This window comes from Hippopotamus amphibius, chromosome 8, assembly GCF_030028045.1.
Source record: "Hippopotamus amphibius kiboko isolate mHipAmp2 chromosome 8, mHipAmp2.hap2, whole genome shotgun sequence".
Classification (NCBI taxonomy): domain Eukaryota; kingdom Metazoa; phylum Chordata; class Mammalia; order Artiodactyla; family Hippopotamidae; genus Hippopotamus; species Hippopotamus amphibius.
In genome coordinates, this window is record NC_080193.1 from 35,661,029 (window position 1) to 35,674,731 (window position 13,703).

A 13,703-nucleotide genomic window follows, 5' to 3' on the forward strand; every position below is an offset into this window, starting at 1 on the left:
AGAAACAAGAAAAATATTGAATAAACAACCTAACCTTACACCTAAAACACTTAGAAAAAGAAGAACAAAGAAACCCCAAAGTGAGCAGAAAGAAAAAAATCATAAAGATCAGATCAGAAATAAATGAAAAAGAAATAAAGGAAACAATAGCAAAGATGGATAAAACTAAAAGCTGGTTCTTTGAGAAGATGAACAAAATTGATAAACCATTAGCCAGACTCATCAGGAAAAAAAGGGAGAAGACACAACTCAACAGAATTAGAAATGAAAAATGAGAAGTAACAACGGACACCGCAGAAATACAAAAGATCATGAGAGACTACTACAAGCAACCATATGCCAATAAATTTGATAATCTGGAAGAAATGGATGAATTCTTAGAAAAGTACAATCTTCCAAGACTGAACCAGGAAGAACTAAAAATATGAACAGACCAATCACAAGTACTGACATTGGGACTGTGATTAAAAATCTCCCAACAAACAAAAGCCCTGGGCCAGATACAGAAATAGAGACAAAGATGTAGAGAACAAACCTATGGATACCAAGTGGGGAAAGTGGGGAGGGTTGGGAAGGAATGAATTGGGAGATTGGGATTGCCATACATACATTACTAATAAGAAAAAGAATACCAAATTGTACACTCTAAATATATGCAGTTTATTGTCTGTTAACTGTATGTCAATAAAAGTTCTAAAAAACAAAAAACAAACAAACAAAAAACCCCAGGGCCAGATGGATTCACAGGCGAATTCTATCAAACATTTCGAGAAGAGTTAACACCTGTCCTTCTCAAACTCTTCCAAAATATAGCAGAAGGAGGAACACTCCCAAACTCATTCTAAGAGGCCACCATCACCCTGATACCAAAAGCAGGCAAAAATGTCACACAAAAAAAGAAAATTACAGGCCAATATCATTTAGGAAGCAACCTAAATGCCCATCAACACATGACTATCAATGCAAAAAATCCTCAACAAAATCCTAGCTAACAGAATCCAACAGCACATTAAAAAGATCATACACCATGATCAAGTGGGGTTTATCCCTGGAAAGCAAGGATTCTTCAATATATGCAAATCAATCAGTGTGATACATCATATTAACAAATTGAAGGATAAAAACCATATGATAATCTCAATAGATGCAGAAAAAGCTTTTGACAAAATTCAACATCCATTTATGATAAAAACTCCCCAGAAAATGGGCATAGAAGAAAATTACCTCAACATAATAAAAGCCATATATGACAAACCAATAGCCAACATCATTCTAAATGGTGAAAAATTGAAAGCATTCCTTCTAAGAACAGGAGCAAGACAAGTGTGCCCACTCTCACCATTATTATTCAACATAGTTTTGGAAGTTTTAGCCACAGCAGTCAGAGAAGAATATGAAATAAAAGGAATCCAAATTGGAAAAGAAGTAAAATTGTCACTCTTTGCAGATGACATGATATTATACATAGAAAACCCTAAAGATTCTACCAGAAAACTGCTAGCACTAATCAATGAATTTAGTAAAGTAGCAGGATACAAAATTAATGCACAGAAATCTCTTGCATTCCTATACACTAACAATGAAAAAGCAGACAGAGATATTAAGGAAACTCTCCCATTTACCATTGCAACAAAAAGAATAAAATAGCTAGGAATATACCTGCATAAGGAGGTAAAAGACCTGTATACAGAAAACTATAAGACACTGATGAAAGAAATCAAAGACGAAACAAACAGATGGAGAGATGTACCATGTTCTTGGATTGGAAGAATCAACATTGTGAAAATGACTACCCTACCCAAAGCAATTTACAGATTCAACGCAATCCCTGTCAAATTATCAATGGCATTTCTCACAGAACTAGAGCAAGAAATTTTATGATTTGTATGGAAATGCAAAAGACCCCGAATAGCCAAAGCAATCTTGAGAAGGGAAGATGGAGTTGGTGGAATTAGGCTTCCTGACTTCAAACTATACTACAAGGATGCAGTGATCAAGACAGTATGGTACTGGCACAAAAACAGAAAGGAAGATCAATGGAACAGAATAGAGAACCCAGAGGTAAACTCACACACATGTCGGCACCTTATCTTTGACAAAGGAGGCAAGAATATACAATGGAAAAAAGACAGCTTCTTCAATAAGTGGTGCTGGGAAAATTGGACAGCTACATGTAAAAGAATGAAATTAGAACACTTTGTAACAACATAAACAAAAAAAATGCAAAATGGATTAAAGAGCTAAATGTAAGGCCAGACACTATAAAACTCTTAGAGGAAAACATAGGCAGGACACTCTATGACATCCATCAAAGCAAGATCCTTTTTGACCCACCTCCTAGAATAATGGAAATAAAGTCAAGAATAAACAAATGGGACCTCATGAAACTTAAAAGCTTTTGCACAGTGAAAGAAACCATAAACAAGACAAGAAGACAACCCTCAGAATGGGAGAAAATACTTGCCAATGAAGCAACTGACAAAGGATTAATCTCCAAAATAAACAAGCAGCTCATGCAGCTTAATACCAAAAAAGCAAATGACCCAGTCCACAAATGGGCAGAAGACCTAAATAGACATTTCTCCAAAGAAGACATGCAGATGGGCCAACAAACACATGAAAAGATGCTCAACATCACTAATCATTAGAGAAATGCAAGTCAAAGCCACAATGAGGTATCATCTCACACTGGTCAGAATGGTCATCATCATAACATCTAGAAACAATAAATGTTGGAGAGGGTGTAGAGAAAAGGGAACTCTCCTGCACTGCTGGTGGAAGTGTAAGTTGGTACAGCCACTATGGAAAACAGTTTGGAGGTTCCTTAAAAAACTAAAAGTGGAACTACCATATGACCCAGTAACCCCACTACTGGGCATATACCCAGAGAAAGCCATAATGTACTATAATGTTCATAGCAGCACTATTTGCAATAGCCAGGACATGGAAGCAACCTAAATGCCCATCAACAGATGAATGGATAAAGAAGATGTGGCACAGGGCTTCCTAGGTGGCGCAGTGGTTGAGAATCTGCCTGCCAAGGCAGGGGACACGGGTTCAATCCCTGCTCCAGGAAGATCCCACATGCCGTGGAGCAACTAAGCCCATGTGCCACAACTATTGAGCCTGTGCTTTAGAGCCCATGAGCTACAACTATTGAGCCCATGTGCTGCAACTACTGAAGCCCATGTGCCTAAAGCCTGTGCTCTGCAAGAAGAGAAGCCACGGCAATGAGGAGCCCATGCACCACAATGAAGAATAGCCCCCACTCACCACAACTAAAGAAAGCTCGTGCACAGCAAAAAAGACCCAACACAGCCAAAAAAATAAATGTATAAAAAAAGATGTGGCACATATATACAATGGAATATTACTCAGCCATAAAAAGAATGAAATTGAACTATATGTAAGCAGGTGGATAGACCTAGAGACTGTCATACAGAGTGAAGTAAGCCGGAAAGAGAAAAACAAATACCCTATGCTCACTCATATATATGGAAGCTAAAAATATGGTACTGATGAACCCAGTGACAGGGCAAGAATAAAGATGCAGTTGTAGAGAATGGACTTGAGGACACGGGGTTGGTGGGGAAGGTGAAGGGGAAGCTGGGACAAAGTGAGAGAGTAGCATAGACATATATACACTACCAAATGTAAAATAGATAGCTAGTGGGAAGTTGCTGTATAACAAAGGGAGATCAACTCGATGATGTGTTGTACCTTAGAGGGCCTGGACCGGGAGGGTGGGAGGGAGTCACAGGAGGGAGGGAATATGGGGATATATGTATAAATACAGCTGATTCACTTTGGTGTACCTCAAAAACTGGTACAATAGAGTAAAGCAATTATATTCCAATAAAGAGCTTAAAAAAAACCACATTAAAAAGAAACCCATTCTGATAATTACTTATCTAACTTTGGAAAACTGATCTTACCTATGACGCTTAATAAATTACAAATAGGCAGCAAAAAAAAAAAAAAAAAAAAAGATACCTGCACACTTATGTTCATAATGGCACTATTTAGAATAGCCAAACCATGGAAACAACCTAAATGTCCACTGACAGATGAACAGATAAAGAAGATGTGGTACATATATACAACAGAATAATACTCAGCCATAAAAAGGAACAAAATAATGCCATTTGCAGCAACATGGATGGACCTAGAGATGATCATACTAAGTGAATAAATCAGAAAGAGAAAGACAAACATACATATACTATCACTTATATGTGGGATCTAAAATATGACGCAAATGAACTTATCTACGAAACAGACTCACAGACATAGAGAACAGAATTGTGGTTGCCAAGGAGGAGGGGGGTGGGGGAGGGATGGACTGGGAGGTTGGGGTTAGCAGATGCAAACTATTATACAGAGAATGGATGAACAACAAGGTCCTACTGTAGAGCACAGGGAACTATATTCAATATCTTGTGATAAACCAAAATGGAAAAGAATACCAGAAAAATATGCATATGTATAACTGAAACAGTTTGCGGTACAGCAGAAACTAACACAACATTCTGAAACAACTGTATGTCAATTTAAAAAGTTCCTTGGTCTAGACTTCCAAAGTCCCTCCAGAGTGATAACAGGCCTTCTCTTACAACCAAAATCACAGAAGGGCTCACCACGGCCCTAGGGATAGACTACAAGCTACACACCTCTTGGCAGCCCCAGTCTTCAGGGAAGGTAGAGAAAATGAACCATACTTTAAAGAAAACCTCACAAAGCTCTGCCCAGAGACTCACGTGCCCTGGACCAACTTGCTCCCTGCTGCACTCCTGAAGGTGTGTGTAGCCCGCAGGAGTGGTCTGAGACATAGCCCATTTGAAGTGACCGATGGGAGGTCTTTACTTACCACTGACGTTCTACTGGATGAGGACGTGAGCCGGGCCCTGAGATATATTATTAATCTAGGATGAGTTCAGAAGGCAAACCAGGACTATGTCCACAAGGCACTGCCAGCTCCCCCTAAAGCGACAGAGGAAGGGGCAGGTCCCTCACAAATGAACCCTGGGGACCAAGTTCTTCTTAAACCTGGAAAGAAGGACCCTCCAAGACCAACTGTTGCCAAAATGGAAGGGCCCCTATAAAGTAATTTTAACCACCCTCAACTGCTGTCAAACGGCAAGAGATATCTCATTGGGTACATTAGTCTAGACTAAAGCTTTTACCTCCAAAAACTCTGCAGGTCACAAGAGAAGACCCATACACCTGTGAGCCAGTGGCATATCTGAGATACCTGTTCAGAAGACAGGCACCATCGACAGGTAAGTAAAATGATGTGCTGGCTTGGACGCCTGTGCCATTCGTGCGGTTGTCCTCGAGCTTGCATTCTACCAGTTTGCTCAGCCACCCCCACCAGGGAAACATCGCCTTTGTCTGTGTTAGGTTTAAGAGAAACGCTCCACCACGGAAATGCTCCTCCTGTGGACTCTGTCTGCCTTACTAGTCCCTGTGACCCGGGGACAATGGCAAGAAATCTCACTTATCAACATTTCCAGAATCATATTCGAAGGGGAACATTGAAAAGTATGCTGGACATGCCATCAGCACCCCCAGCTGGCTCCTGGCCCTCCACTTGCATTTCCCCTGAACCTGCTGGTTCCAACGGCGATGAATGATCTAAGCTGGAGACGATTGCTGCCTCCTCGACCTCTGCTGGTCACAGTTGCACCTTCCAGGGCTGATTCCAATGTTTTAACCTGACTGCCCCCCGCCCCCCAACAACTGGATGCCATTTGTCTCACAGCCCCCCAGAACCCTCCGAGGTATAATTACAGCAGATATCCTGCCCCTTACATAGGGATAAACCATACCTACCACCTCACCCACTGGTGCCCTGTTTCAAACTATGGCCCTGTCCCCCTAAACAACACGGAAGGGGAATGTGACTGATGGGAAGGAAACATCCCATCACTGGGTCAGTCTGATTCAACCCACCTGTGGGATTCCAGGCAAAGAGTGCTCTGGCCTCTTGTGTGTGGCCCTGTGATCATGCCAGCAGGATCACACAGGAGCATCTTGTTTAAAATGTAAAGATTTATACACTTAATTACCAATGTCATTGTTGGCTGTCCCCTCATTGTTCAAGTATCAGCAACAGGTATGTCCTTCAAGGACTGTCCACCCTTAACAACCATGAGACAGACATTCAAGTCTGCACCCCTGAAGGGTTTGTTTTCCTCTGCAGACACACAAACCATCCCAAGTTGTGGATTTATGGCTAGGCCCTGTCCTTTGCCAACCAAGCTATGGCCTAATAAATGCACTGATAATGTCCGCTTCATAGGAGAGTACGCTATAGAGACTATAGGGATAGGAGGGGTTTTCCTCTATACCAGGACCACTCCAGCTCATCACTGAGCCCAGAGAGCACCAGGAATGAGCTTGGCAGGGGCAGGGCTGGCCATAGGACCAGCAGCGCCATGGGGAAGATTTCCCTGTCATGAAGCGACACTGAGAAATCTCACCAGGCAGCTTGGTTCTATGACGGAACAGACAAGGCAAGCTTTAACAGGACTTAAGGCCTCTCTTGTTTCTTTGGCTAATGTTGTCTTGACAATTGCCTAGCTCTTGAATACCTTCTGGCAAACAAGGCAGAGTTTGTGTGATAACAGATACTTCCTGCTGCACCGGGAGCAATGCAGCAGGCCGGATATAAGTTAGTGTGAAGGCAATATACACCCAAGCAGAAGGGCTTCCCAGTTTTGGCAGGGGCAAGCCCTCCCAAAGTTAAACTGGTGTCTTCCCTTTCCAGGCCCTTTAGTGGCTACTGTTGTTGTTCTCCTTTTGGACCCTTGTTTGCCTGACCTTTAGGTTAAGTTTGTGTCTTCTAGGCTGCAACAGTTTCAAGTGAGGCTCACAATGGCTCAAGGAATTCAAGCCATTCCAGCAGAGAATGGCTGAGGTCCCCACAAGTCCTTGGAACAGGCAGGAGAGACTTCTATGCCACTAGGGTAGGCTAGGGTCTGTGGCCCCTGCCCAGGAGGAAGAAGAAAGAAGAAGAGAACTCTGGCCACTTAACCCTTAAGAATAGGGGCATAGAATCCCTCGGGAGTGGGGTGGGGGCGGGGGGGAGATGAGACAGGCTGGGACCTAAAACCTGGGGCCTGGGACCTGGGACCCTTTGCTGCAGTGCTTGCCCCTGGACAAACATCTCCTCGAGGAATAAATTACAAACAAACTATAAGGCACTATACATGTTGAGGCAAATTATGGACAAGATACAAAAAGGCCAAAAACCCAGCTGCCACTTCTGAAGAGCTGGGAGCAAAAGGAGGGTCCTGTGTATGATCACTGCACACAGCACCACCAAAAGGGGCAGTGGGGAGACCACCCAAGCCACCCCTCTGCCAAATACCTGGGCCTGTCTTTATCCTCACCCCTCGGGGAGTGAGCAAGGGCACCTGTTACTTGTTCTCTCTCCCTTTCTGCAGCACGAGCCCCAATAAAGCCTTGCCTGAATTTATCTGGCCTCTTATCAGTTTCTATTGATTAAAGAGTCCCAGAACTCTGGGTTGGTTACAGTAGTTTCAGGTGTACAGCAAAGTGATTCAGTTATACTGTTGCAGAAAACAGATCCCAAGAGAGACCAAGCATCACACTCAAAGGGTTGGAGAACTCAGGTTTATTGAGCTGGCAGACCCAGACCAGCTAATGCTCCCAAATTCTGGGCCATGTTTCAGGGGAATCTTTTCCTTATATAGGTTAAGGCATATAGCTATAATTGGCACAGACTGATTGGTTGGTTTAAACAAGGCTCTAGTTGAGTTTGGCACAAACTGGTTACATAATTACTATAGGTTATGGGCAGTTACAGAGTGCTGGAGTTGCTATGGGTTACATGCGGGGGCGGGGGGGGGGGGTGGTTTCCAAACAGAAACTTGCATGAGTAGGAGCAGGAAATTCCATACTTATCAGAACATCTTAAGGTTACATTTGATTACTAGGTCATCTTGTTCTTATTGTGGCAGAGCAAGCAGATTTTACAGAAATGAGCTAGCATGAAGTTATAAACTTAAAAATTCCCTCATCATTCCCCCCTCTTGACGCTCTTAGAAATTTCACAAGGCATCAACTTCTTGGTCATCCAGGCCCAGGGGCTGGTAACCTCTCATGGCGAGGAGGTGTGCAGTGGCCCCTCTATTCGAGGTGGCTTCAGCTAGGCTGGAAATTATCCTCATGAATAAGGGCAAGAGGCAAAGTAAGAGGAGGCAGGTCCCCAGGAGGAGTAGAACTATTTCCAAAGAGTTTTGAATCTTCCTGAGTAAGAGAACCACCCCCCAAATAGCTCTCTGGGATTCCATCCCTTCCAAGTCTGGATTGGGACATGAGCTATTTTAGTCATCTTGTTGGGTTTTTTTGTTTTTAATAACCTTGCCCTTATCATTTATCTGTAGACAACAGTTACTGAGATTGAGCTTCCTATAGATGCTCCCCTCTACAGCCAGTAAGTAATCTAGGGCCAGGCAATTCTGATAAACAGCATTATGCATCTTAGTTTGTTGTTTTGTCAATAAATTAGGAGCCTTGGCTGTTTCATTAGTAATGATTTTAACTACCACCTGGAGCCGGATAATTCTGTTAAGCATGTAAATTGGGGTTCAGAAGCCCCAGCACCCGTCTTCCGCCCAAGCAGATGTCACCATGTAGAGATTTAGTGCTTTTCTAGATATGAGGAGATGTAAGGGTTGGGCTCATAAAATCAGCTCCTGAAAATATCTAACTATCTAAAGACCTGCTCCACCCATCCTCCAGAGCACAGAGTGCCTCATTTCTGGTCTCCACCCTGAATTCCCTTCAGGGGATGTGGAAGGTCAGTAGCTGCAGCAGCACAAAGTGATTTAGTCCCTGTACAGGCAGATGGCAAGTTCCAATTTATAGCTGACAGAGGACCTCATGGTCATAAATTCGACCATGCTTGGGAGGCATTTCATGAGCATTTTGTCCCACTTTGTGCTAGGAAGGCTCATTCCTAGGTCTGATGAAGATCTCGCCGATAGGCTACTCAATGTGCCAGTACTGGGCTAGGTCTTTGTAACAAAAGCCAAAGCTCTCTGGACCACCTGTATTCCTAATCTGTTATGATCCAGGAAAAATTCCCTCTTGTTGCATCTTCCCATATCCAGAGTTACACTATTACAATCATTGATCACATACAGAACTATATATTTGATCAACTGCATCAAGTAGCCTAGTCATCGTTATTTTTGTTGGCGGTTCAATCACACATTTGGTAATATGAGAAGCAATAATCTTGAAAAGCAGGCAAAATGCAAATAATATAGCTAGTAGCATCAATAGAGTTACAAGTAAATACTTAAGCCACGAGCTTCCCATGCCAAACCAGTTTTTGAAGAGGTCAAGACTTCGGAGTGGGTCGCAGAAATCTGAGCAGGTATTATTAATTGGCCAGGCGAGGGGATCCCCAAACAGGAATTATAAATTTTTCTTTTTTAGACCAAATTTCCTAAAGGCCATACAATTAGAGCCTTGGAGGGGAGAAACCCATCAAGGCAACCCAGAGGTACTAGTCATAGGTAATTGGCCAGAAACCCAGCAATTTGATTGATTTTCAAAATTAGCATAGAATTGTGCCCATGATAGAAAAACATTTGATTTATATATAAAGGTCCAAGAAGTCAAGAAAATATTATAAATGCTCATACGAGTCAGGTCCAGCATCTTGGGCTAGCTGTCTACTTCTGATGTTGGCTTCTTCTCGTCCTAGTGTGAGTGTAGTTTCTCCTTTGATAAGTGTCCTTCTGTCTAGGTTGCAGGTTGTCCTTTAAATTACGTTCTTTTAGTATCCATAATCCCCTGGTTGCAGGTTGTGGGGTATCTGGTTTTCATCCAAAGATAGATTACTGAGATAAACTTCAGAAACACACTTAGGGTGTCCTTTTAAAAACTTAGTTGGGTTTTATATCACTATAGTGTAACAGCAAGGAACTATCCAGGGAGTGAATCTTAGTAAATACAGACCTTCATCAACAAAACTGGCACTTAATATTTATTGAAACATAATCTTCTTCTCTCTAAAATTACCCTCATTTTTACCTAACATAACCAAATTAAGGCTAATTTGTTTGCAAAATAATTCTGGTCTCAAAAGAAACTTGGCCTGATAATTTATGTAACTATAATTGATCATATAGGCTTTTGGCTTTGTTGAAACTTTTATAAGGAGCCTCAAACTGGACATTTAAAAGACCTTTCAGGGCTAGGAAAGCCATGCCAAGGGCTTGGGCTTATCACAGATTTTTGCCTAACAAATGTAGGTGAATTCCTGCCTTTTCAAGGTTCCAAAATATCTTGAGTTTTCTATACCTGTTAGTGAGGTAGCCTTTCTAATTTATCTGATAAAGCTGCTGGGAACCTAAGAGTTTCCAATGTCTGGAGGGAACAGATAGAGACAAAAGATAAATGTTTCAATCCTGCTTACAAATGTACAATTTATCAAATTATTGTAAATCATGATTAGTTTGAAGGGAAGGTTTTCCTTACACCTGGAAAACAGATTTAACCAGTAATTTTTTGATAGAAATCATAAATTTATAACCATATTCATCAGTTTACTCAGTCCTATGTAACATCCTTTTTGTTAACAGCTTAGGAAGCCATCAGGTTTCTCATTAGGATTCTTCAACTTTTTTACCCTGTTCAGCATTATGGTCTGAAAGTCAGAAACTTGTATTTACCCAAAAGTCCTTTTTATAAATCCTCTTGAAGAGGAAGCATTTTGCAAAGGCATCAGAATAAAACCAGAATCGTCTTAAGACATAAGGCTTAAGAAGGCGTGTTTAAAATCTGATTGCAAGGTCAATCAATTTGGTTATTGTTGTGTCATACAATATTTTAAGATAATAACTAGAATTATGACTGATAACATTTTACCAGGACATGTCAGAATTTTAGGAACTCCATATAATTTCTAGAATATGTGTATTAATAACAATTACCATGCACTAAAATCTAATATTTATTATTCATTTGACAATGCTTCCTATGTAACAATGTACCAAATGAACCTAGTTTATATCTCTCTTTGGAATGTTTCAGGGGCCCTTTGAAGCATCTCAAAGTTAGCTAGAGGTGAAAAGGACTTCATCAGAATTTGTTTTAGGAAGTTTTGTCCAAAATACCCAAAAAAGGGTTTAGAACACTCTGTCAGATAGGCTCACAGGTAACTGTGAAACAATAGTTAGTCACTTAGCCAAAGTAACAAGAACAGATCACTTAAAAGGTAATGAAACTTAAAATCTTTTATCAAAGGGCAGTTCAACATTTCAAGAAAACTTGTCCTCTTAACAGAGAGAAAAGCCAAATTCAAGTTTTGCACTAGCTTACTTTCCAAATTAATTTACTCAACTAAATTTATCTAAACTTAGTCAATCCTGATAATGCACAAAACTCTTTTCTCAGGGTCCACTTTCCACAAACCTTCTTATCACTTTCTGTATCATTACTTTATTTCCCATTCAGTCACCTGTAAGTCAGACCTACTTTCTTTTCCCTTAATAAAATGTAATTCCATTCCTCAGGCCTTCTTTACTGAAAACACACATCCTACTTTCCTTAAGCAACCATGAACTGTCCCTTGTGACAGCATTCTGTAGATTGGTGAACATAAATACCAGTGATATTTTCTAAAAACATTTGCTTTCTTTACAGAACATGGCACCAAACATATTTATCAATAGTCCTAAATATCTTTTTGTCTTTCTGTAAAAGGAAGCCAATGTTCAGTAATTTATGTTTCAGTATCTTATTTTATTTGGGAATGATCCAGCTAGTCAATAAGCTTTCATCACTTAATTTAGGGCAACTCCAGAATTTCAAGTTACCAGAATCTGGAGAGACTATTTTAGGTAGATATTCCTAAAGCATAATTCTTCTTGACAGAGTTTATCTAAAAGCTCTTATCTCGTTTACATTTTATTTCCTCAGAAGTTTCTTTACATCAGGTTTCTTTCCTTGCTGACAAATTTGTAACAGATATAACAAGACTTTATTTAGCTTATATTACATCTAGGCACAATAAAAATGTATATAAAATTATACTTAATGTTGATGACTCTAAAACATGTTTATATTAATCAAACCAACAAGCTTAAGCCATCTTCAGTACCAGATATCAGTTTAGTACTGAATTTTCCAGATGTCATGAGCCTGAAATTCATTCTGGCCAGATTATTTTCTATTTCTGAGTATTTATAAGCACTTAATAATTTTTTAAAGCCAATTAGAGCTCTTTTATGAATTCTTTTGGCAATACCATACACCTACAATGAACATATAGATACATATGAACACACACACAAACACAGAGGCCTCATGATTCTCATTCTAAAATTTCAGTACTGAGTCAGGTACAACATAAAAGCCATCAGTCACAAGGGGTTGGATTTAAATTGGCTTCTAGCAGATGGAACAAATTGAGGTCACCTATCTAGATGGCTAAACCCTTTTACTATTTGCAGAAAAGACACTTAGGATTTCAGTTTATCTCTGACAAGTCAAGTTTTAAATTATTTTATTTTATTTTTTAATCTGCATTTAAAAAGATAGCAAAGTGTTCCTTAGATGACCAGACAAGACATTTACCTCTCAAAGGTACAAGCAAGTTCCCCCTAAGATGACTTTGTCTCGCCTTTGTTGACAAGTGTAATTTATTTCTTTGACCAGGATGGAGAGGGGCGTGCACAGAAAGGGCCTTGTCTTGGGGCCTTATAACCTAGGTAGCGCTGATGTTGCCATGCCTGGAAAGCCCAGTATTCCCAGACAGCATGATTACGTGCCTCCCTGAAGATGGCCCTGATCATTAAATGTCTCAGGGAGATGGGGCTGAAAGGAGGCAGTCCCTTGTAATGGGGTTCACAGAGGAATAACTTCAGGTGGGACTCCGGAGGGGGTCTGGGGTGGCTGACCCTCTCAAGGGCACTGAGCAGGCAGAGGAGCAGTATGCGTGCTCCTCGCTTAAGTGAAGAGCCTAAAATCCTTGGGAAATCAGGGGATTATGGAGGAAAGGTGACAGAGGAAGGCAGCCTCGTAATGAGAATCCAAAAGTATACAAGAACAGGACAGAGTGTGCCGCTCCACACAGACCGGCCCAGGGGACCTAGAGAGAGAGGTGCAGATCTGCCTGGCAAAAGGGGCAAGTCTTTTGGGGAAAACCTAATTCCTCCATAAGTCGGCTCAAAGAGTCAGCTGACGGAAGGGGAGAGTGAGCCTTAAAATTTTAAGAAAACTTTGGCGGAGGGCCCTAGGGCAAAAGGGCTGTTTGGACATACACAATTGCTAAATCAAATCAGTAACCAATTCCTCCCCTGTGTCGATGATGCAAAGACAAACAAGAATGGGTGTCCCCTCCGAAGAGGAGGCCACTCAGGTGCCCACCTGGCTATGTCCCCATGGGGAGCTTAGGTGTCTCTTAGCTTTGGTGGGTGGTATAGAGTCCCACTTGAATCTGACTCGTAGAGAGGGACTGGGTCCCCCAGAGACAGATACCACCCTGAGCCATATAAGGTCACCACGGAACCGCAGGTTAGGGCTCACTTGGACTCCGTAGCCACGAAGGCCGTGGAGCCACACAATCATCCTGGAACGAGGACAAACCAGGGCACTCACTCACACACACATTCACACCAGAGTTTATCACAGTGCCTCCCCACTCTGGGAAGGTCCCTAAC